Raw genomic sequence first — 26,785 nt, forward strand, 5'->3', positions numbered from 1 at the left:
TTTTCCTTCTATAAACTTCCCCCACTCATTTCACTGACATCTCAAGGACGCTCGAGTGGGACTCGAAAACAACTTGAGGGAAATATTATTCCAGAAGGGAAACTTTTGCTGTATACATAAATAAACATCCATAGTCCTGCACGGTGTAAGAGGCTGCAGCCAGTACAACTTCAATAACTCCATCTGCTTGCAATATTTCTGTAACAAGAAATTACAGGCACGACTCATTGACTCCAGACGTCTCTGTGATCAGATTAGCTTGAAAAAATCAGTATTGAACAAATTTAAATGAAAATATTAAGGAAGTTTCTTATTATGTTACAGAGTGGCACGCCAACGAATTCACAATTGATTTGTCAACATACAGTGATTAATTAAAAATTAATACTGGAAAAATGTACTATGAGAGACGAGTAGATATAATTAAGTGATGAACTAGTGGACTTACTCGTGTTAAATATGTAATATCTGTCCGGCTTACAGCTGTTTCAGTGCTTCACGCACCATCATCAGAGCCTACTAGATCGCGGCGTCATCTCGAACTTCTCTGCCTGTTAGGAGGGTCTGTTTTATTGTTGGAAGGTGTTGAATTGTGGAGTCGAATAGTGTGTGTGTACTGAAATTGATCTGTGTGTTCAGGATTTGATCCGGGTGTGTTTTAGTGTGTTTGTATATTTCATATCGTTCCAGTGTGTTGAGCTTTTGGTTCTTGGGTTGTGTGTGTAGGATTTCCATGTCCGTATTTATGTTATTGTATGTATGGTTAGTATTGGTTATGTGATCGGCGTATGTAGATGCATTGTGTCCTCTGGTTATAGCAGAAGTTCGAGATGACGCCGCTATCTATTAGGCTCTGATGATGGTGCGTGAAGCACTGAAACAGCTGTAAGCCGGACAAATATTTCATATTTAACACGAGTAAGTCCACTAGTTCATCAATTAATTATATTCAAGTGTTAAATGTGGTGTACGCAAGATTCAAAATCGAGTCGATATTGTAGCGTACAATGCTGACACTAAACAGGGCATCATTGTGGACCCCACGATACGTTTTGAAGTAGAATGTCATCAGTCAGCCGAGGTCCACCTTGGGAAGAAGTCGATCTATGAGCCTACAGTTAACTATTTCAAGCTGAAATATGCCTTAATTCACGTTGAGGTATTCGGCTTGCTCATAGGTGCTCGAGGGACTATAACAGCTTTTTTCGAAGAATTTCGACGGCAGTTTGCTCTGCCAACATCTCTGAGGGATGACATTGTGATAATTGTGTTAAAAAAATCCTGCCAAATCCTAATTAATCACATGGTGCCACATTAATAGCAATTGTAATTTTTCACGCCCTTTTCTTTCTTTCCCTTCTTTAAAATTTAATATCTATGTTTACATATGTATAATAATTTTTTGAAGATATACTGAGTCCGTAAGGGCTACCCTCAAGGGGGGGGGGCAGTTTACTATCTATCTATCTATCTATCTATCTATCTATCTATCTATCTATCTATCTATCTATCTATCTATCTATCTATCTATCTATCTATCTATCTATCTATCTATCTATCTATCTATCTATCTATCTATCTATCTATCTATCTATCTATCTATCTATCTATCTATCTATCTATCTATCTATCTATCTATCTATCTATCTATCTATATATATATATATATATATATATATATATATATCTGTCTGTCTGTCTGTCTGTCTGTCTGTCTGTCTGTCTGTCTGTCTGTCTCTCTGTCTGTCTGTCTATCTACCTACCTACCTACCTACCTACCCACCCATCCATCCATCCATCCATCCATCCATCCATCCATCCATCCATCTTTCTTTTGGCTCTGTTAATCAGCTTCATTAAAAGCCATATACTTCTTCATTTCAGTTCATGTTTTATTGCATTCAATATACCATACATCAGCATTTTAGCGTTTACAAGATGGTTAACAACCACGAATATAGAAAAGCACCATTTAGTTACGAGTCATATTATACAGAGTGATCCGTTTGGAAAGACAAAATTAAAACGTCATAAAATAAGAACTATTGCTATTTATTATTAAATAATTTGTACATTCATTCTATAATTCTATAAGAATGGGAATTTTTCCAAAATTAGACCTCAACCTGTCCACCATTGGGAACACTTCACAGTCCATAATTATGTCGAACACAAAAAATCTGATCAATAGATAGTCGATCTATTACCTAGATCAGTGATGTCAAAGCAAGAACATTTTTCTGACGACATCGTGCGCGGGCACAACGCTAAGTATGGAAAGGGGAAGGGTTGTGTATATGAATAAACAGCCTGTTGGATTATGAAAAAAGTGGTGCACAAACTTCAAACGGAACGTGAAATTTTATGTCGTTATTTTTATATGGCTTCTTTCTGTTTGATATTATCTATATTGCCTGTAAAACAAAAGTACTAACACCTATTTCTTAATATTGCACTTGTGTTTTAAATCTTAATAACAGTTAAGAAGGAATATAAACATAAATTCCATAATAACTACAACTATACTGTACTAAGTGAATGAAACACATTATTTATAAAGAAAGTGATATCCCAAAGAAAGAGATTAAGTATGACATGATAAGTTGGAATTAGTATTGACGGTACCTTTAGCCTTATAAAAGTAATCAATGAACTAATCAAAACAATATTACAGTACAAAGCAAAGAGCTGACGTTTTTACAACACATGGGCACGTATCTTTTGGTTATGATGTAACAGTAGTTGCTTGTTAATTCATATTTTCCTTACAAACATTTTCCATGCGTATATTTTCTAAATTTGCAATACACTATCTTCAATATTACGTATTTACGATATATTAGATTTACGAAAACATTATTTCAGTACCTGTAAGACTACTAAATAAACATATCTGAAAATTTCTGTAAAAAAAGTTGAAAAATATTAATTTTGAATAAAAAAGCAAACTTGTGAAAAAAAGACCATTAAAATTAAAACTTACATTCTTATAGTGCATTTAGGCCTATAGTTATCAGACAAATCTAAAAATTAACATGGATACAGTTTTAATAAGTTTTCTTCCCATTATCCATTGAATCAGTGCTGGCCTTCCCTGTATATAGCTGGACAAAGCGGCATATGTACTACCTCTTTCGTCTGTCTCTTTCCTTTCCACTATAAAGCACTCAGGCTCTCCTGAGCTCTAGAGCGCGCGCTTGCGCCAATGGGCATCAGTTAACATGATTGACCTAGACGATCCCCAATAATTTCATTTACATATGGAGTTGATCTTTTCAAAAGAATAATCGGACAAGACTTTGCATGACGTCAATACTTACTTACTGGCTTTTGAGGAACCCGTAGGTTCATTGCCGCCCTCACATAAGCCCGCCATTGGTCCCAATCCTGAGCAATATTAATCCAGTCTCTACCATCATATCCTACCTCCCTCAAATCCATTTTAATATTATCTTCCCATCTACGTCTCGGCCTCCCCAAAGGTCTTTTTCCCTCCGGCCTCCCAACTAACACTCTAAATGCATTTCTGGATTCGCCCATACGTGATACATGTCCTGCCCATCTCAAACGTCTGGATTTAATGTTCCTAATTATGTCAGGTGAAGTATACAATGCGTGCAGCTCTGCATTGTGTAACTTTCTCCATTCTCCTGTAACTTCATCCCTCTTAGCACCAAATATTTTCCTAAGAACCTTATTCTCAAACACCCATAATCTCTGTTCCTCTCTCAAAATGAGAGTGCAAGTTTCACAACCATAGAGAACAACCGGTAATATAACTGTTTTATAAATTCTAACTTTCAGAGTTTTTGACAGAAGACTAGATGACAAAAGCTTCTCAACCGAATAATAACAGGCATTTTCCATATTTATTCTGCGTTTAGTTTTCTCCCGAGTGTCATTTATGTTTGTTACTGTTGCTCCAAGATATTTGAATTTTTCCACCTCTTCGAAGGATAAATCTCCAATTTTTATGTTTCCATTTCGTACAATATTCTGGTCACGAGACATAATCATATACTTAGTATTTTCGGGATTTACTTCCAACCCTATCGCTTTACTTGCTCCAACTACAGACGTGGACAAATTATTAACAAAATTGACGATTTTTATGATAATTCTGTTTACAAAATTTGACTTTTCAATTTACACTACAGTTGACAATTTTTCATATTTCTATCATTATAGTAGACAAAAATGCAAAAAATGTCAACTGTAGTTTAAATTGAAGAGCCAATTTTTGTAAGAATATATAATAAAAATCTTTAATTTTGCTAAAATTTGGTAAATATGCAAAAATGTCAACTGCAGTCTAAATTGAAGAGTCAAATTTTGTCAAAATATATAATAAAGATCTACAGTTTTCCTAATTATTTGGAAATATCCAAAATGTGAACTGTAGTCCAAGTTGAAGAGTCGACTTTGGCAAAAATATATAGTAAAATTCTTCAGTTTTGCTAATAATTTGTAAATATGCAAAAATATCAAATGTAGTCCAAATTGAAGAGTCAAATGTTCTAAAAATATACAATATAAATCTTCAATTTTGCTAATAATTTGGAAATACGCAAAAATATCAACTGCAGTCTGAATTGAAGAATCATATTTTGTAAAAATATATAAAAATCTTTAATTTTGCTTATAATCTGTCCACGTCTGTAGAATTTCCGCGTTTTCCCTGATCGTTTGTGGATTTTCTGCTAACATATTTACGTTATCCGCATAGACAAGAAGCTGATGTAACCCGTTCAATTCCAAACCCTCTGTGTTATCCTGAACTTTCCTAATAAAAAAGTCAATAAAAGTGATATTCCTCAAAAGTTACTACAGTTAGGTTACTACAGTTAGTCTTGTCCCCCTTCTTAAAGATAGGTACAGTTTCTGGACTTCTTTCATTGCCAACCGGTACAATTTCCTTTTCCCAAATAGCAAATACAAGCTTATCATTTTCACTAGATAACACCACTAGTGATACCGCTACCACTACTGATGCTAGTTCTACTACTACTACTGTAACTAAAAATTGGATGCGTTTTGCCCCCCAACAGGTATGATATTCGTACTGTGTAGCCAAGGTAGCGAAGATCCACTTTAATCCACAGAGCGTATTGTAGTACGAAGGTGGTGATGAAACTCATATTACTGGTAGGAAGAATTCAATTACAAGATCGGCTGATAAAGCAGACGTAGGAGACAGAGAGGCTCGAACATTCTGTGCCGCCCGTACAGGAAGGAAGTAAACGGCAGTTCTCCCTCAGCCCAAGTTATATTCTGAATGCAGACAAAAGCTCCAATCAGAAGTTCGTCTGTGGTGACGTCATAACAACTACGTGCCATTACAAACCCCCACCCATAGTTTCTAAATCTCATTTGTGTTGGAGGTACAACTCCGTCGAACATTCTGATACAGTCCACGGTTGGCAGACTTCCGAGTATTCCCAACTATTTGCATAAAATGGAATCGAAAGTTATGTTGACTATTGTATTGCACACGGCACGAAACGTACATTTAGTGGAAAAACGTTTAATGTCAATGCATTGTTGTTAACTTAGACGTACCAATGCTATAGGCCTATTGCAGTAGGCCTACTAATTGGCTGAATAGATAGAATGACTAATACTTACAAATGGCTTTTAGAGAACCCGGAGGTTCATTTCCGCCCTCTCATAAGCCCGTCATCGGTCCCTATCCTGAGCAAGATTAATCCAGTCCCTACAATCATATCCTACCTCCCTCAAATCTATTTTAATATTATCCTCCCATCTATGTCGAGCCACCCTAAAGGCTATTTTCCCTCTCCCCTCCCAACTAACACTCTATATGCATTTCTGGATTCGCCCATACGTGCTACATGCCCTGCCCATCTCAAAGGTCTGGATTTAATGTTCCTAATTATGACAGGTGAAAAAAATAATGCGTGCAGTTCTGCGTTGTGTAACTTTCTCCATTCTCCTGTAACTCCATCCTCTTAGCCACAAATATTTTCCTAAGCACCTTATTCTCAAACACCCTTAACCTCTAAAACTCTCTCAAAGTCAGAGTCCAAGTTTCACAACCATACAGAACAACCGGTAATATAACTGTTTTATAAATTCTAACTTTCAGGTTTTTTGAGAGCAGAATGGATGACGAAAGCTTTTCAACAGAATAATAACAGGCATTTCCCATTATTTCTTCTGCGTTTAATTTGCTCCCGAGTGATATACAGAAGAGAGAATGATCAAATGTCACACACTTTTTCTGGCTTTGGAGAGAAAAAAATCGGATAGGCTGTATGGAGACACATCGGTAAGATTTATGCATGAATACGTCTGTCGGAGTGGGATTTTGAATATAAGGTATAAGAAGAATAAGTTCACACAAGTTTTGTAGTCAAGTGTAATTTTATTTATAACAAGCCGCCATCTTGGTAAACAGGTCGGTTGCAAATCCAATTGAAAATGTTTGGTCTATCGTAAAGAAAGAGAGAGAGAGAAAAAAAGACGATTGCCACCAAGGTGGACCTCACAGAAAACCCTTATCCAAATATGGCACAGGGATGAAAACATAAAAAAAAATGTAAAAATCTCATAAACAGTATGCCAAACCGCATAAAATTGATGGTAAAGAACCAGGGGTTTCATACTAAATATTAACTGTTACAAACAGTGTGTAATAAATGAGTTCTGTAGAATAAATGAAGGATTCAGAGGCATAGTGGGTCAAGCGCCATTCATTAAAAACGGAAAAAGCAAGGGTTAAAGTTAAGTGAATACCATAGTTTAATGAAGATTGACATACCATTTAGTTTTAATGTGTATACTTTATCCATGTTGAATCTTTCGTACACTACTTTTAACACTTGAATATAAATAATTGATTAAATGGCGATCTTACTCGTGTTAATTATGTAAGCATGTGTGACTTACAGCTGTTTCGGTGCTCTTGACACCATCCTCAGAGCCTACTAGATCTCGGCGCTATCTCGACTTCGCTGCCTGTTGTGTGGGTGCGTTGGTGTGATGAAGAATTGTGCCAAATAGTGTGTGTGTTCTGAAATTGATCTGTGTGTTGAGAATTTGATTAGGATGTGTTTTAGTGTGTCTGTATATTTCGTATTGTTCTAGTGTGTTGAGTTTTTGGTTTTTGGGTTGTATGTGTAGAATTTCCACGTCTGTATTTATGTTATTGTATGTGTGGTTAGCATTAGTTATGTGTTCGGCATATGTAGATGTATTGTGTCCTCTGGTTATTGTTTTAATGTGTTCTTTGTATCGAGTTTGGAATGATCTGCCTGTCTGTCCAATGTAGAAACTGTCGCAACTATTGCATGTGAGTTTGTATACGCCTGTGTGGTTGTATTTATTTGTTTGTGTGTTGAGATGTCTTTGTAGTGTGTTTTCTGTTCTGTATGCTATGTTGTATTTCTGTTTTCTGAATGAGGATGCGATCTTGTGTGTGTTTTTGTTTTCGTATGTTAGTGTGATGCATTTCTTGTGTTCTTGTGTTTGTGTTGTGTTTTGTGTGTTTTTGTGTTTGTTGACACAACTCTTCATCACACGAACGTACCCACACAACAGGCAGCGAAGTCGAGATAGCGCCGAGATCTAGTAGGCTCTGAGGATGGTGTCAAGTAGCACCGAAACAGCTGTAAGCCACACATGCTTACATAATCAACACGAATAAGATCGCCATTTAATCAATTATTTGTATACTTTATATTACTTGCTATATATTTTCATTGAATTATGGTAATAACTTCATTATAACCCTTGTTTTCTGCGGTTTTAGTAAATGGCGCTTGGCCCACTATGGTTCTGAACCCTTCAAATGTTACTTGAATCATATATATTATCGTTTGAGTCTAATACTTTGCACATGTCTGTAGGTATGTACTCGTATGTAGTAAGTTGGCACGCCAGTAGGTACGTACCTAACATATCTTTGAGGCAGATAGGGAGGAAGAGTAAAAGGGGCAATTAATCAATGCCCACTACTCCACGTACTGCAGTATGTGAAGGCCTACATAGATTTAAAAGTCCCAGAAACGTAAAAAGTGGCTCGTATGAATAAGACTGGGGCTTTTAGCGGAGGTTGTTTCCAGTGTCTTAGGGCTGAGCCACTCTCCGCCCACGCCGCGTCCAAACTGAAGACAAAATGCCGCGCCTGGAGTCCAGGCCATATATCACTGCTCTTTTTTAGTAGAGCGGTGGAAAGACTCTGAAATCCCCTTCTCTAAAGTTGGCTACCGTGTCGGAAACTTGAAACAAAGCTGTTGAGTGGTCCATTTCCGTTACTGCCTACTTAATTGCCGGCGTCTCAATGCATAAGATGAAACTTGCATTAACTGTATTAGCTACGAGATATCTGTCTTCGTATGGTTTCACTTCGACTGTAACGCTGAGGTAAATGGTTCGGCACCAGTGCGATGCAAATGAGATTTTCTGCAATTTCTTGTGAATAACTCTTTGAGTTAAGTTAGTTTTACAATAAGTATATCATCATCATCATCATCATTAGCAGCATCAGCAGACCCGGTTGTTGTCTCCCATGCTATAATGTTTTCGTAAAATGTATTCACGTCTTCTTCATCACGAATGTACTTAAGCATTTTACGAATATCTTGAATTTTGGTTTCATTGATCGGGGATAAACCACTGTGTTGGAAAGTGTGGAGAAAGAATGATGCTGAAAATGATCAAGAAGAAGAAAGGAAATTGGTTGTGTCACTGGCTGAATAGAACTGCCTACTGAAGGATGCACTGAAAGAAGATAAGCTCGGAAAGAATCACCAATGACAACAGACAAAAAAAAATTTGTCAGCTGAGTGTATGATTAAAATTACATATAATGTAACTTTCTTCAATACTTGACAGGAAAAACAACTTAAGTCCAGGACTAAAGTCGTTTTACCCCTTAACCAAATATTCTGCTGCTAATAAAATCTGAAAGTTAGAATTTATAAAACAGTTATATTACCGGTTGTTCTGTATGGTTCTGAAACTTGGACTCTCACTTTGAGAGAGGAACATAGGTTAAGGGTGTTTGAGAATAAGGTGCTTAGGAAAATATTTGGGGCTAAGCGGGATGAATTTACAGGAGAATGGAGAAAGTTACACAACACAGAACTGCATGCATTTTATTCTTCACCTGACATAATTATGAAACATTAAATCCAGACGTTTGAGATGGGCAGGGCATGTAGCACGTATGGGCGAATCCAGAAATGCATATAGAGTGTTAGTTGGGAGGCCGGAGGGAAAAAGACCTTTAGGGAGGCCGAGACGTAGATGGGAAGATAATATTAAAATGGATTTGAGGGAGATAAGATATGATGATAGAGAATGGATTAATTTTGCTCAGGATAGCGACCAATGGCGGGCTTATGTGAGGGCGGCAATGAACCTACGGGTTCCTTAAAAGCCAGTAAGTAAGTAAGTAATAAAAACTATACAAAAGTCATGGATTAAAGTCATTAAACGATGCCCCTTGCACACAGTAACATAATCATGCTCTCAACTCAAAACCCCCAAAATGTGGACTTAATTCGTTTTGCAAATTCACCATTCATTTGTAATCCATCATATTTTTTAATAATCAAATCTTTTGCAAGTATGAATATGTAATTTTACATCATATGTACTGTATATAATAGTAACATTACTGTTTCTATGAAACGTTTGTGATATAACAGTATAACTCTATTTGAAATTTAATATTTAAATCAGAGATGTCAATAAAATATGAGTAATATTATGATGCAAAGAATGTTAATTAAAAGCTCTATTGTTATTATTATGTACACTTGATTGTTGGTTATTATAAACTACACTTTAGATTATCTCCTATTCCTGAAATATAAGTGACTATTTTGTTCAAGTACATGTCTTTTTCATATGAGAAGAAGTCATTGTTCTGTATTCTCATATATGTCCATGAAATCAATAAATTTGCAGAATAAAATAACCACTGCAACAATAGAAAATAAGTGTAAAAATGTCTTATGAACGGTTTATAGGAATAAATCAAATTACAAATAAGGAAATCGAAAATATGCTCTTGTATTCTCTTCTGTTAAAAACACTCGCATTACCACTCGCGCGGAATACATTGTAATTCACTCTAAAAACATATACAGGGTGTTTCCGAGTTGGTGTTACAAATTTTCAGGGGTGATGGCAAAGGGCACATGTATCAATTTGAGATCAGGAACCATGGTCCGGAAATGACCGAGTCGAAAGTTATAAACAAAAATAGTTGTGTGGAAATGGAATTGTAATTTGGCACCACGTGCCCTCCTTCCCTTAACTTTTGGAACAGTCGTGGAAAAATGATATGGGCCGAATGTCTTCTACGTTGGTACTTGCCCCGATACAATCTGTGAGCTTGTCTACTTATCCCATTGGCTCATCCGTATTCGAAAATCAGGTCTGCTTATTCCGCTCTCGTGTACTCCTCCATTTCACTAGGACTGATCGACTGGACACTGCAACTTGTACACATACACTGCTGTCTACAGACGTGCATATCAGGACCGACCATGTCCGTTACACATTACGCTATCTGCATTGCTTTAGTGTAGTTTCCTGTCCCCACCCCTCAGACAGCGCACTGAATGGAATACTGTAAGTAGACAACGTAAACAACGTCAGATGAATACAGTATGTGTAAGATGTACAGATAAATGCAGATAAATAAGGTGTACAGAGGAATATTTTTATTTCATTTCTACACAACTATTTTTGCTTGTAACTTTCGACTCGGTCATTTCCGGACCAGGGTTACTGATCTCAAATTGATACATGTGCCCTTCGCCATCATTCCTCAAAGTTTGTAACACCACCTCGGAAACACTCTGTATATTACAGAACGGAAAAAAGTCACAGTTACATCTAAACACTCCAGACATAAAAGCCAATCTGTATTCAATTCAATTCAATTTATTTGGCCATTAGACATACAGTTTTAGGCTTCGTCAGAATACATTGAAAAATAACATATAAATACATTAAAAAAAACACTAATAACAGAAACAGTAAAATTTAAGTAATACAATGAAAACGCGAAATAATTTGAAACTTTTAAATTGAAGAAAACTAACTAAATTGCGATTAAACTTATTTATTAAAATACAATTTCATACAAATTGTGTTCAAAAACTCAGCAACAGAATAAAAAGGATTATTTAATAATCAATTGTAAAATCTAGTTTTGAAACTATTGATTCGTAATTTATAATATTGACTGGGGAGCTTATTATATAATTTCATCCCCATAATTAAAAAGTTTGTGTTGCTCTTGTGTAATCTATAACATGGAATATTAATTTGTTCACTATTTATAATTTCATGATCATGTATATTGGCCACTAATGAGTAATTGTCGATATTTTGTCGAGTGTAAAGTACTAGATCATATATATGAATCGGTTATTGTTGAAAGGAACTAAGTCCACTTTTTAAAGTTTTCAGATAATCGAAAAATATTGTTTTGTGGATAATCTATCGAAGATTAAACCAACATATATTGTACACATATTTTTTATGTCTACAATATATGTTGGTTTAATCTTCGATAGATTATCCACAAAACAGTATTTTTCGATTATCTCAAAACTTTAAAAAGTTGACTTAGTTCCTTTCAACAATAACCGATTCATATATATATATATATATATATATATATATATATATATATATATACAAATTTATGATTGTTAAAATCCGTGATTGTCTGAAAAGTGGCCGACAATGTTCCAGATAGTTTGATTTACAAAAGAGTCTAATGGCCTTCTTTTGTAAAATCAAGACGCTTCCAATTTTGGTTCCATTTCCCCAGGAAATTAGGGCATATCGAATTATCGACTGAAAGAAAGAAAAGTAGGCACATCTTAAATAATTTTGAGAAACGAAGAAGGTTAGAAGAAGGCACTGAAAATTGCACGTTATCAGCATTGAAAGCGGAGATGTGATGACGTAATAATCATCAGTGGATTACAAATGTACGCCTCGCGAATACTGGAGGGTTAAGTCCATCAGTCTGTACTGACTGCCTTTCTATCGACCTGTCCTGAGAACAGACTTTCGGTACAAACTGTGGCACAGTTGTTATGTTTGTGGAACATGTATGCTTGCGTGTTTCAACATCGCCAGTGTAACCAACACATGGATGTTTTGTTGTCACTGCAGGTTTCCAGGTTATTGGTTTTGCTATAAATTTCTTGTAGGAATAATGCAACACACGTTTCTTAGAGGGCCTTCGAACTTCTAGATGCCAGGAAAATGGATATGCTACTGCCCCGCCGAAGTCTTTTTAACTTTTTACTTCGTACGTACAACCTACCTCGCGGCAAACCTTTGAATCCAGTAAGTGCAGAAGTTGTATTTGTTCATGTTCAGTCTTAAACTTACTTGCGACTTCTTGAACGACGTACAAGTATACATAACAAAAAATAAAGTCAAGCCTTCAGGTCAGAATATGCGCTAGATCAGCGGTTTTCAATCTGTAGTTCGCAGACCTCTGGGATTCTGCGAGTGATTTGAAAGGGCTCCGCGGCACTTAGGTGTGTTTTCAAACGGTATATTAACTAAGATTGCTAGGATATTTTTGTTTGGCTCAGATTTTTACGACCCAGAGTTTAAAAAGAATGAGTTCGCCTTAGATACTTCTCTCGTCTTGCAAGTCTTGCGTACCTATATGATACTTTCAGATTTTTTAATTCTAATATTCATGGTCTTTCGTTAACTTCATTCACTGTTCAGGATAAAACTAAACTTGTGGTCTTGCTGAGTTATCAGTCAAGAATATGATTCATTTCCAACTCTCAGTGACTTTGTAGGAACACATGATGATGAATTCTCGTCTGTTTAGAAGTATAAAAAATATCTGCATTGATGTACATTAAGGGGAGACAGTCTCAAATACAGTTTAAAAAATACGGGGCATAATTTCAGGTATGTATTTCCCGCATGTAGACAATCAAAATAGTTCATTACAACATGTGTCCGGAAATGCTTCATTTCCGAGTTATGGCCTTCACAACATTGAAATTCACCGAAACGTTTTTCTTTCCGCAGGTCGTTGTCATTACAGAAGATGTTCAAAATGTCCACCTCCTGCTTGAATACAGACCTCACATCGGTGTCTCACTGACCTGCGAACACGATCCCAAACTCCAGGAGAATTGCGTATGTCCTCAGAACATGCCACAATTCGATTCCGAAGGGATTCTAAATCAGGCACCGGAGACGAATAAACCAATGATTTTAAATGGCCCCACAAGTAGAAATCGAGAGGGTTCAGATCAGGTGAGCGTGGAGGCCAAGCAATTGGGCAGGGCCACCTCTACCTATCCATCGATCAGGAAACCTTCGATCCAAGTACTGAATGTAACCTTCGCCTCGGAATGAACTGTCAGAGTGCCCTCTTAATGTCTCCTTAGACGGCAACGACCTGAGGAAAGAAAAACGTTCCGGTGAATTTCAATGTTGTGAAGGCCATAACTCGGAAATAAAGCATTTCCGGACACATGTTGTAATGAAGTATTTTGATTGTCTACATGTGGGAAATACATACCTGAAATTATGCCCCGCATTTTTGAAACACCCTGTATACTGGTCTCCAACCAGGAGATTAACCGTGAAAGGAATGTGCTTACTATTGCGTCATCTATTGGAGCGAAGTAGATAGATAATATTACCGTTATAACGTCAGTTTAAAAAAAAACATGCGCTCTCTTGCATATGTTATTTCCTGTATGGAGGGATTAAAAGACCAGGAGATTAACAGTGATCTAATTTTGTAACTAGAGTAGTATAAATATGTCTGTATCAGTGTTATAATTTGTGCTTTGAGAGTTAGCCAATGGAGATGCGTGTACCCACGTGTGTGACCTTATGACACCTTATGACATCAACATTCACTCACAGTATTGCCCCGATGCGTCTCATTCCCCTGAGACTTTCTCGTGGTTGGAGTACAGTATAATTAATCAATGGTTCCACAATTTTTTAACTATCCATCTGGAACTTGATACAGGTATTTAGAATGACTGACTCTCTTATGATACTTAATTACAATACCTCACCATGTCAGGAAGCATAATTACGAACCAACCTAACCTTAACTGATATCACAAAATATAAGGAACATTTTCTCATGATCTATTAAAGATATGGTTCTGAAATTTTGTACATATTTGCTCTACATTATATTCAACAAATTCCTGCAGACAGAAGTTTAAACCTTCAATTTCTTTTTCCTTAAAATAAATTTTCATAAATATAGTAGTATTTAAAAAAAAATGTCATAGGTTTTACAAAGTAAAGTTCTTTAAATATTAATCTAGAAACAGATTTTCTGCAGGCAAATTTGCATTTTGCAATAATAAAGGAATATGCAAGATTTTATTACTTTATCTCAAATAGTTTCTGATAAAATATTTCTTTTTTAATGAGAATTGGGTACTGAGGATAAAAAGTCGTGCCTCATGATTAATTACTTTTTTTACCTCTTGTGATCAGCAAAAACAACAGGTACTGTTTAGCACACGAAGTAATTAATAAACCAATTATTCTAAATTCTGAAGAAGAATCATTTTTACAATTATTTTCCGGTCCACAGTGAAGGGGCGTGGGGCTTAACAAGCCATGGCTCTTTAAATTTTAAAACTCATTTAGACTAACTTTTGGACCTTAAAATTTTGTGGAGAGATTCCCAACACTATGTAATATTTTTCAGGCTAGTTTTTAGAAATTGTGATTTTTGGTCAGTTTGGACATATGTTTCCCCTTATGGTTAAGATTCGTTTCAGGTAACCATGGCGCTGAAATAAACCAATAAATAATAATTTTTGCATTTCAAAATCGAGCGTAACTTTCTACACACTCTGTACATATATTCTTTGTTTTTTTGGGCGAGCGGTCATTTGGATAATTTGTTCTGTAATAGATTGAACTCTTTCTATTCCAGACATGTCAATTGATGCCCACAGGAGCAAGCGCGCGCTTTAGAGCCCAGGAGAGCCTGAGTGCTTTACAGCGGAAAGGAAAGAGACAGACGAAAGAGGTGATATATGCCGCTTGGTCGAGCTATATTCAGGGATGGCCAGCACTGATTCAATAGATAAAGGGAAGAGAATTTATTAAAACTGTATCCATGTTAATTTTTAGATTTTCTTGAGAAGTATAAGTGCATTATAAGAATGTAAGTTTTAATTTTAATGCTCATTTTTCACAAGTTTACTTTTTTATTCAAAAGAAATATTTTCTCAACTTTTCGTATAGAAAAGTGAAATTTTCAGGTATAGGCCTATTTATTTAGTAGCCTTACAGAATGTTTTCGTAAATCTAATATACCGTATATACGTATTACTGAAGATAGTGTATTGAAAATTTTGAAAACGTTCGCATGGAAATTGTTTGTAAGGAAATGAATTAACAAAGCAACTACTGTTACATCATAAGCAAAAGATACGTGCCCATGTGTTTTAAAAATATCATCTCTAGAGCTTCAGGAGATTTCGAGAAAATAATTTAATATTCTGATGATAGGAAGTTGCTCACAAATATCACCTTAAAAGCACAATGCGATAAGAGTTTTGTTATGTAATATTAGTTACACTTAAAACAGATACAGTACCTAGGTAACTTTGCTTTGTACTGTAATATTGTTTTGATTAGTTTAATGATTACTTTTGTAAGGCTAAAGATACCATCAATATAAATTCCAACTTATCATGTCATACTCAATCTCTTTCTTTATGAATGATGTTTTTTCATCCACTTAATACAGTATAATATTATACTACTATGGAATTTAAGTGAATATTCCTTCTTAACTCTCTGTTATGTTATTAAGATTTAAAACACAACTGCAATATTAAGAAATCAGTGTTAGTACTTTTGTTTTACAGACAATATAGGTAATATTAAACAGATAGAAGCCATATAAAAAAGATTTCACGTTCTGTTTGAAGTTTGTGCACCACTATTTTCTTAATCCTACAGGTTGCTTATTCATATATACAACCCTTCCTCTTTCCATACTTAGCGCTTGCTGCCCGCGCACGACGTCAAGGTCAGAAAAATGCGCTTGCTTTGACATCACACGCTAGAAATTCCACTTCACACATCATCTCTGTATTCCTCATCTTTCACTGCTGCTACCTCTCGTCACTGGAACTCTCTGCCGCCTGAAGTCAAGGGCTGCCGAAGATTGAAATCTTTCAAATCCAAGTTAGAAAATTATCTTATGACGAGTTGCCAAACTAACTTACTATTATGACAAGTGTCGTATTGCATGTTTCCACGTATTCACATTTTTTTTTATGTTCCAGTGACATTTAACTTATTTTATATTTTTGTTCTCATATTTTCCGATAATGGTATATCTCTAATGTGATAAGTTGAGCTACATATAAACATAATTTTCCTTACTGTGTATACTTAAAAATATTGTATTCATTGTATGCTTTGTACTGCACTATTGTATTACTACTATTAGTATTATTATTACTATTAGGCCTGTTATTATTATTTTATTTATTATTATTATTAATATTATTATTATCATTATTATCATTACTATTCTTATTTATTATTATTATTATTATTATTATTATTATTATTATTATTATCAATAATTCTTATTTTTTTATACTTTGTAGGCCTCATTTATTTTTGACCTGCTGTTCACATTTTATTATGCTTTTTTCTTTCTTTCTGTATGTTATATATTATGTCTGATTTGTTCTTACTTGTTGTTTACATTTTATTATTATTATCTTATACAGTTTTGTGTGTACTTTGTAAATTTGTAGTGTTTCTATAACGCAGTTTTTACTCCTGGTTGAGTGTTAGAGAAGGCCGTATGGTCTTAACTCTGCCAGGTTAAATAAATCATTATTATTATTATTATTATTATTATTATTATTATTATTATTATTATTATTATTATTATTCTGTCTGTTGTATGTGCCTGTAAGTAACGAATAATAAATCAAGTAATGGCTTGCAGCTGTTTCATATGTATAAAGATTATAATACTGCGAAATGAGAGGCGTAAATGGAATGATGACCTAATATGCATATAGAAGAACAGACGGGGAGACGAATATATTGGAAGATAGGCCAGACGGGTAATTACTGTTGATGTGGAATGGTATCGAATAGAAAACTGGAATAAACACTGTATGAAATGTCTCTACTGTAGCTCATACATTCCAAAAACTTGAAAGTGCAGTTGATAATTATTCGCTTGCATTCATGAATTCATATTTGAAATACTTGAAAGAGGTGATTAAAATGTCTGCCGCGGACGCATACTTCAATGTAGAGCATTTGAATGCGTGTTAAACGTACAGAAGGCCCGTTTGTCTGCAGTTAAATGATAGAAATATTAACGTGATGGTCTGCATTAGCAGGATTACAGTCTATCTCCAACAGCATATGTGGCTGCACAGCTCCCGCGGCCAGAGAAACATTTAACCACGCCACTGCAGACTGTAACATGCCGTAATCTGCAAACCCGATGCCGTTCCAATATTGGTTAATCTCTTGTAAAACTGTATCCATTCGATTCACATTTCCGATTATATAAAAATCAGAGCTAGTCTAACCAATTTGTTCATGTTTTAACGGACTGATAATATAAACATTTTCAGATTACATCATTCGCTGTGATTCACAAATTATTCACGTATTTTGATGCATAGCCCTGTACAGGAGTTGCTTAGTGTTTAGAGAGATTATATTGTAAAGTTCCTTTCTATAAACTAGATAAATTAATGGAATCGGTCAGAGTTGAAAGGCATAAAGTCAGTTTTTGCAACTTTTCAGGAGAAGAAAAACATTATATCATGAAGAAAACCTAGCAAATTTATTGAATGTTAATGTTAAGCTGTAGAATAATTCCCTTGTCTATGTGTGCCACAATAGAAAGACAAATTCAATGCTTCATATACATTTTAAAAATTATTTGGAAAAAAAAAATGCTTTTTAGCTTCATAAGTGCTTTTCAAATTGAAATATTAATGTTATTCATTCGGGCCTGTCAGACAATACCCCTGTCAGACAATACCTTGAGCTGGATGGACTCCTACCTACGGGACCGCCAACAGTGTGTTTCACTTGATAATCAATTCTCCCAATGGCGATACACAAAGGCGGGAGTGCCGCAGGGCTCCGTATTAGGACCACTATTTTTCTCTATCTACAATAATGACGTATCAAAGAACTTACAGTATTGCCGATATCACCTCTATGCCGACGACCTACAACTTTACATACATTCCAGACCCAATACGATCAATGAATCGATTGACAAGTTAAATTGTGACCTAGCCACTGTCTCCACTTGGGCGGCCAATTTCGGACTCGCACTTAATCCAAGTAAGACTCAAGCCATAATTATTGGACATAAGCGTTTAGTTAACTCCCTTAATAACAGTAATCTTTCAGTTGTTACCCTTAACAACACGCTAATCCCTTATTCATCTGTCGTAAAAAATCTTGGCTTCTTTTTTGATAATAATCTAATTTGGAATTTTCAAGTTAAAGAAACGATAAAAAAAATCTGTTCCTCCTTTCACTCTTTGAGTCGCTTGAGAAACTTCTTGCCCCAGCAACTAAAACTTACCCTAGTACAAACCCTAGTAATGCCGCACTTCGATTATTGTGACGTTTTGTTAAGTGATCTAAGTTCTGAACTGTCAGTCAAGTTACAGCGAGCTCAGAATATGTGCATCAGATACGTGTGCAACATCCGACGATATGATCACATATCACCGTCCTTCGCAAGTCTCTCGTGGCTCCGACTTAAAGAACGTAGAACTTTACACTCTTTATCTTTACTCTTTCGAATTCTGCACACTTCAACACCAAATTACCTTTCGTCTCGTTTCTCTTATCTATACTCTAACCACGACGTAAATACCAGATCACTTATCTGTGGCACGCTAAATATACCTCTTCATAGAACATCTTGTTATTCCTCATCTTTTACAATATCCACCTCGCGTCAATGGAATTCCTTGTCACAAAGTATTAGGGGCTGCAAGACAACAAACACCTTTAAGAACAGCTTAAAAGATAAACTTATTAGCATTTCACTCCAATCATACTGATTTAAAATATTACAGACTACACTGTTGCTTTTTTTTCTTTAGACATCATCCTGATAGTGCTGTATTTTCAAAATTGTCTCGTAATAATCTCTTTCTATTATCTAATATAATTTGAAATATATTAACATTCTATGTATTTTAGTTTAATTCTGCTACACAGTTTATTTCAGTGTTTAATTAATAGTTCATAGTATTTTGTTGTTTAATTCGTAAATAACTCTTGTATACATGTAACTCTCATCTAAATCAAATTGTTGAATTCTTTGTAAGTTCATGCATATGTATATACACTTTTTGCTGGTTGTGTGGAAGAGAAGGCCTTACGGCCTTAACTCTGCCAGCTAAAATAAATCATTATTATTATTATTATTATTATATTTATTTGTAACATTCAAATACACCTACAATCAATGAAAAGATTGTTATAAACTACAAATTCTCTCACGATGTAGCAAAATACAAGCTAAATATAGTACAGTAGGGTAAATCATACAAAGTCACTTATGACAGCTGATCTTACAGCAGTGATGTCAACGAGATCGCAGACGTGCTCATAGCCCGAATGCGCTGATCAGAGCACGTAAGGCACGCAGGTACAAGTCACTGGTGAACACAAGGGCTGTACATTACACATTGATGAAGAAGTCTTCAGTAAGTTCAGGCTGACTAGACTCCTAACTTCTTGTATAAGTGAAAGATGAGGTTGGTTTGTGGAAATTGAATAGGTCATTAGAAAAATGGCCCAAATCCACAATTCTAAATTTTTCAGGAGAGACAAAAAAAGAATAGTGACTTCTTGTAATTTGCAGAGCTCAATGATTTTTTCTCTCATGGTAGATAGGGTATCCACACACTTGCATGTAATGCTTGAATGTTCTACTTGCTTTAGTTTATTAAATACATATTTATTAATTCTGCGAATTTGGGCCCTTTTTCTACTGAATTAGTTTAGACGACATAAAAAATGGAAATTGGGGGGAAAAAAAAAATTTATTCTGCTATCATTGCATTAAAACAGTTAACTACTAGTTACATACAAACTATGTATCACATTTAGAAACTGAGGAACAAAAATATGCAGTTATGTGCAATGAAAAATCATCATAATGTCTTACTCGTCGTCTGCAGTAATGATATTGGTAGCAATTTAGTTTCTATAATAGACAAGAGCACTTTATTTATTAATGTACTTTGTGAGTTTAAGAACATCTTTGAGTTTATTTGCATTTATAGGTAGCATTGTGGTAGGGCCTATACAAAGGCTGTGTTGGAAAAGGTACTGTTTTAATACCAGGTTTTATAACTGAAATTTCTCACCCTCATGTCTCCACATTATCTTTATGTTGGTCCCTAAATACAAACTCCTTATATTTTGTTATTTGAAATTTATAACCTTTATTTGTTACTTTTTTTAAATACGGTACACAAAATGCAGAAACATAGTCTTTGATCACAAATCCTTTGACATCAACAACAGTGAATTTTTCATTTATCATTGTCTCCGACGATAAATGGTCAGTTAAAGTTGTTTACATTTGATACTCTTATTTCATTAACAAAATGAAATGGAGGTGTGGAACGGTGTGAGATGGTTTCGGATATTTTTAGGGATTACATGAAGCCCAACTGTTAAGAACTAATCAACCGCATTTCCAAAATTTAGCCTCCACAGAATCTGTAAAATTGTTTGCAAATAACACGCCACTGCACTGCTTGTTTCGCCCTCATTAGTTTTTGTTATTGTACCTATTTTAGAATAAACTGTTGGACGAAGGCGTTGATGCAACCGACATGTCAGACCTCGGGCTAAAAGGTAGGATGTTAGTCTGTCCGCGGTAGTTTTTTTAATCTCCATATTTTATTGATGAGAAATCTGAATTCTTTTTTTTCTAAACAACCGAAATATGTTGTATTTATTTAATGTTTTCGGCAACAGTATATTTTATAGGAACTTGCTAGCTAATTTCATACACTGGCCGAAATTTAGTGAGCAATGAAATATTTTCCATTACACAAGCAGACAAGTAAATTTATGCACTTGAATGTACCTACGTTTAAGGTTATACTTTCCTTCAAATTCTGTCTTGCAGGTATTAATAATAATATTATGAAGTTGACAATGAGTAAGCAATACGATTACGCAAGTCAACAATGTCGTAGCAAAACAACGGCAAGATAAACAGGAAGTCTTAAAGTGAGAAGAGAGAATGCATCATTGAGTGAACAGAAGAACGTCCCATATCCTGGAAATGGGACCTTTTTCTAGTCAACCCATATTTTAACAGTAATTTTAGCATGCTTAGAGTTGGTTCAGCGGCACACTTTTCCACTCAACAGATGCGCGCTTACATCTAGTATGTTTATATGCAAAAAAGTGAATTTCAAAAAAAAGTGGAGTTGGGCCCTTTTTCTAATGACCTATTCAATTGTTTAGTTACAAAGACAAGCAGTGTCGAACGCCTGAAATTATTAGTTCATCTACAGAATGATATAATATTCAAATTAGTTTGTTTTTATTGATATTAAATAGTAGTAAATGTATGTAAAGATATATTGCAGAGCTTCTTCCTCACAGCATTGTATTTATGTTTACAGAATAAAGTACAAACAAAAGTGTTTGCTGCTAATGGCGTAAATTCGTTAAATGTCAGTTAGGAGTTCTGTCCATAAATTGTCCAGATTTTCGTACATAAATTCTCAGTTTAACGATGTTTCTTACTATTACGATATTGTTCTGTCCAGATATTTTGAATTACGTGAACATTTATCACAATTCATAATAGAAAAACAGAGACAGTCCAAACTAGTTGACTCTACATGGATCGAAGAACGTAACTTTCTCAAGGATATATTAGATCATCTGAACGTTTTGAATTTGAGATCGCAAGGAAAGAATCAATTAATTTGTGTCGACAGATATTATTAAAAGCTTTCAGATGAAGATTTCATTGTGGATATCCCAGATCTCACAGCACAATTTTTTATAATTTCAACGCCTTCAGTCATTGACCTTCTGTTCAACAGTGTAAAACACTGTAATGTTTTAAAAAATCTCTGGGAAGAGTTCCATAGACGATTTAAAGATATTGACCTACTCCAGCTCAAGTTGGATCTGTGTCGGCAAAAAATCAGAAAAAAAAAACACCTCTGAATTACGCGACAAGTCAGGAATTTAAATTTGTTTCTAGAAGTGTGATGATGCTCATATAAGTAGTACACGATTATGTAACAGTTAATAACAATAATAAGGCCTAAGCTAATTATAGGCCTCATTATATAAAACTGCTTAAGCTAAAGAGAAGCTATATTTATTATTTGTTATATATACGAATTTTTGTATAGAAACAAATTGTTGTATGAATTTATTGATATTTGTAGACAAATTGTTGTATGGATGGAATGATATTTAGGCGAGTTATTGTAAAAACGAATTATTGCACTGGTGGATTGATACTATTTACACGAATTTTTGCATAGAAACAAATTGTTGTATGAATTTATTGACATTTGTAGACAAATTGTTGTATGGATGGAATGATATTTAGGCGAGTTATTGTAAAAACGAATTATTGCACTGGTGGATTGATACTATTTAGACGAATTTTTGCATAGAAACAAATTGTTGTATGAATTTATTGACATGTGTAGACAAATTGTTGTATGGATGGAATGATATTTAGGCGAGTTATTGTGAAGACAAATTATTGCACTGGCACATTGATATTTAGACGAATTTTTGTATAGAAACAATTTGTTGCATGGAATTTATTGATATTTGTAGACAAATTGTTGTATGGATGGAATGATATTTAGGCGAGTTATTGTAAAGACGAATTATTGCACTGGTACATTGATATTTAGACGAATTTTTGTATAGAAACGAATTGTTGTATGAATTTATTGATATTTGTAGACAAATTGTTGTATGGATGGAATGATATTTAGGCGAGTTATTGTAAAAACGAATTATTGCACTGGTACATTGATATTTAGACGAATTTTTGTGTAGAAACGAATTGTTGTATGAATTTATTGATATTTGTAGACAAATTGTTGTATGGATGGAATAATATTTAGGCGAGTTATTGTAAAAACGAATTATTGCACTGGCACATTGATATTTAGACGAATTTTTGTATAGAAACAATTTGTTGCATGGAATTTATTGATATTTGTAGACAAATTGTTGTATGGATGGAATGATATTTAGGCGAGTTATTGTAAAGACGAATTATTGCACTGGTACATTGATATTTAGACGAATTTTTGTATAGAAACGAATTGTTGTATGAATTTATTGATATTTGTAGACAAATTGTTGTATGGATGGAATAATATTTAGGCGAGTTATTGTGAAGACAAATTATTGCACTGGTACATTGATATTTAGACGAATTTTTGTATAGAAACAATTTGTTGCATGGAATTTATTGATATTTGTAGACAAATTGTTGTATGGATGGAATGATATTTAGGCGAGTTATTGTAAAGACGAATTATTGCACTGGTACATTGATATTTAGACGAATTTTTGTATAGAAACGAATTGTTGTATGAATTTATTGATATTTTTAGACAAATTGTTGTATGGATGGAATGATATTTAGGCGAGTTACTGTAAAAACGAATTATTGCATTGGTGGATTGATATTTAGACGAATTACTATATGAATCAGTGATTTAATGGTTGGATAAATAAATTAATTAACGGATGTATTACAACCCATAGATACATTATTTGAAAATTGTGTTCATGGAACAATTTACCAACAGGAAATAAAATAAAAAAATGTAAATCTGGCACATTGTCTATATAAAGTCTTCAACAGTCAGAAATTTCGTTTGTGCCCACCGGGATTTGAAGAGGTATAAGGAAGTAACTGCGTGTTCTGTGGAGACGTCCCAACTCACTCAAACTGCGAGGTCTCAGGTGGGCACTCAGCCCCCATGACACGAAGGGGAAGAGACAAGGCGAAAATACGCGCCCATTAAACCCGCTATTCAAATTGCACCTGTAACCCACAACAAGACACATCAATAAGGGGAGCGTCCTCATCTCTGTTGTTAAATCCTCCACTCCATTAGGCCCAGGGGTCCAATTGATTCTGATGACACTCGTGGGAAAGCCGCGTGTGACGTTTCGTGCAGATGCTCTCTTGCTCTAATTGCAGTGCGGCGAATATGCTATGTGCGTGGGTAAGATTCTGACCTCCTCATTATGCCTGGATGTCGGTGTACGGCGTGCTGCATAAGTGTCCGCCGGGGGTTTCAATACCATCACAGCGAATGATGTTTCCGAAGTACCTCAGACATGTGAGGAATTCTTGAACTACAACTACTGATGCATTTAGTCCCTACGTTGGATATGTGGTCCAGACCAGCGTTTCTCAACCGCCGGGTCGTGGCATCAATTACACCGGGCCGCGATATAATCTCCTGGAATTTGTCAGTTTACTTTTCCAAGCATTTTCCTATAGTAATCTCACAAGAGGTTTCGCTTTACCTAGAGAAAATCAAAACGCCAATGGAATTTAGTTCACTATTAAACACTAACTTATTGTCCCGCGCCGTGAAGTCGCGGTCTAAGGCATCCCGCCTAGGACTCGCGTTACGGAATGCGCGCTGGTTCGAGTCCTCATGGGGGAAGAAATTTTCTCATGAAATTTCGGCCAGTGTATGGGACCGGTGCCCACCCAGCATCGTGATGCACTTGGGGAGGTAGCGAAATCCGGTTGCGAATACCGGCTATAACGGCTGGGGGGATCATCGTGCTAACCACACGATACCTCCATTCTGGTAGGAAGATCGTCCACCTCTGCTTCGACACGTGGGCGTGAGGCCAGCAGCCGGCTGGTTGGTCTAGGCCCTTGACGGGCTGTAGCGCCACGGATTATTATTATTATTATTATTATTATTATTATTATTATTATTATTATTATTATTATTATTATTACACGATTAGAAAAAAGTATACAAAGATTAGAAGAAATGAAGGACTCTAATACAATAAAATGTTAATTTTACTAAAATACTAAAATGTCTTGGAAATGTATTATTGTACCATCTCATCATTATAAATATTCCGCTAGATGGCAGTAGTGTGTTATGATCAGCTATTCTCTTGTTACCAATAGTGGTATATATACAATCTTCATTGAACTCTATGTACGATTACTTGTCAAGAAAGCTTTGTCGATTCAGTTCCATTTTTATTAAAACAGTTGCATTCCACTTCAATTATCAATATATATTAATACGTGACTATCCATAATCTCATACAACAGAAGCTATAATACAACCTAAAAAAATATGAACAAGATAAATAATAGAAATCCTCTTTTTATATTGATTGTATTATTTTATTTCTGTTTCTATTGTTGTAATTGTATTCTATAATAATCTGATGTATTATTCTGTATTATATGTTCTCATTTGTATTAGTATACAAATTTATATATTACGATTATGATAAATAAATAAATAAATAAATAAATAAATAAATAAATAAATAAATAAATAAATAAATAAATATTATTATAGAAAAGTTTTAATTAAGGATTATGAAATAAACATGAATCATTTTAAAAGTTACAATAATTATTGAAAGTACAATTTTGGCAAACAAAGAAACAAATGATAGGCAGGTGATGAAATTATAGGATTAGGAGCCATGATTGGTTGTAACACGTCTTTCCGTACCATTTTATTGGTCAAAAGTAGTATAAGGTAGTACAGGTGTAATAATCACGAATAAACACTTTATAATGAAATAATTTTCATGACTGTCGAAAACCGCTGACCCTGATCGTCTCTATCCAAATTTACATAAGATAACAATCAGATTCTTTCTCTGTTATTCCACCACATATCTTTGAGAAACTGCATTTTCTGCCATGGCTGTGCTTAAAACGAAACATAGTAACCACCTGTATCTTTCTGATGTCTCCGTTTGGCTATCACTTCAATTCATCCCAGAATTAACAAGCTATCGGACAGAAAAGAGCAACAAAAGTCTCCCTATCCCTCTATAAATCCTTAAAAATTCTCAGATGTAATAAAAATAAAATAAACTTAACACTAAGATTAACTTTCTCAATAACTCATAATCATTGCTGTGTTAATGTGCTGGGTTTTTAAATTCATAGCATTAATTATTAGTATTGGAACTAGTGTTTAGAATTGAGATATTCAAACATTGTTTTACCTTTTTGTACTTTCATAATGCCTCAAAATTCAGAAGTTGAGAGAATGCAAAAGTGAAGACAAGCATGACAGTAGACAACAGCTCTTCATTCATTCATTCATTCATTCATTCATTCATTCATTCATTCATTCATTCATTCATTCATTCATTCATCCACTCATTCATTCACTCATTCACGCGCTCGCTCACTCACTCACTCGCTCAATCATTCACTCATTCATTCATTCATTCATCCACTCATTCATTCATTCACTCATTCATTCACTCATTCACGCGCTCGCTCACTCACTCACTCGCTCATTCGCTCACTCCCTCACTCGCTCACTCACTCATTCACTCATTCGCTCAATCATTCACTCATTCATTCATTCACTCACTCATTCATTCACTCATTCACTCACTCATTCATTCACTCATTCACTCACTTACTCATCATTCACTCACTCATTCATTCACTCATTCACTTACTCATTCATTC

At 34.9% G+C, this 26,785-nt stretch overlaps 1 long non-coding RNA gene across 1 annotated transcript in view; it reads left to right on the forward strand.

Moving 5' to 3' along the window:
• Window positions 1–26,785, forward strand: part of LOC138706708 (uncharacterized) — a 1,118,142-nt gene that overhangs the window by 747,196 nt on the left and 344,161 nt on the right. The gene's annotated exons all lie outside the window — the stretch shown is intronic.

The sequence above is a fragment of the Periplaneta americana genome, chromosome 9 (genome assembly GCF_040183065.1).
Source record: "Periplaneta americana isolate PAMFEO1 chromosome 9, P.americana_PAMFEO1_priV1, whole genome shotgun sequence".
In the NCBI taxonomy this organism is placed as follows: Eukaryota; Metazoa; Arthropoda; class Insecta; order Blattodea; family Blattidae; genus Periplaneta; species Periplaneta americana.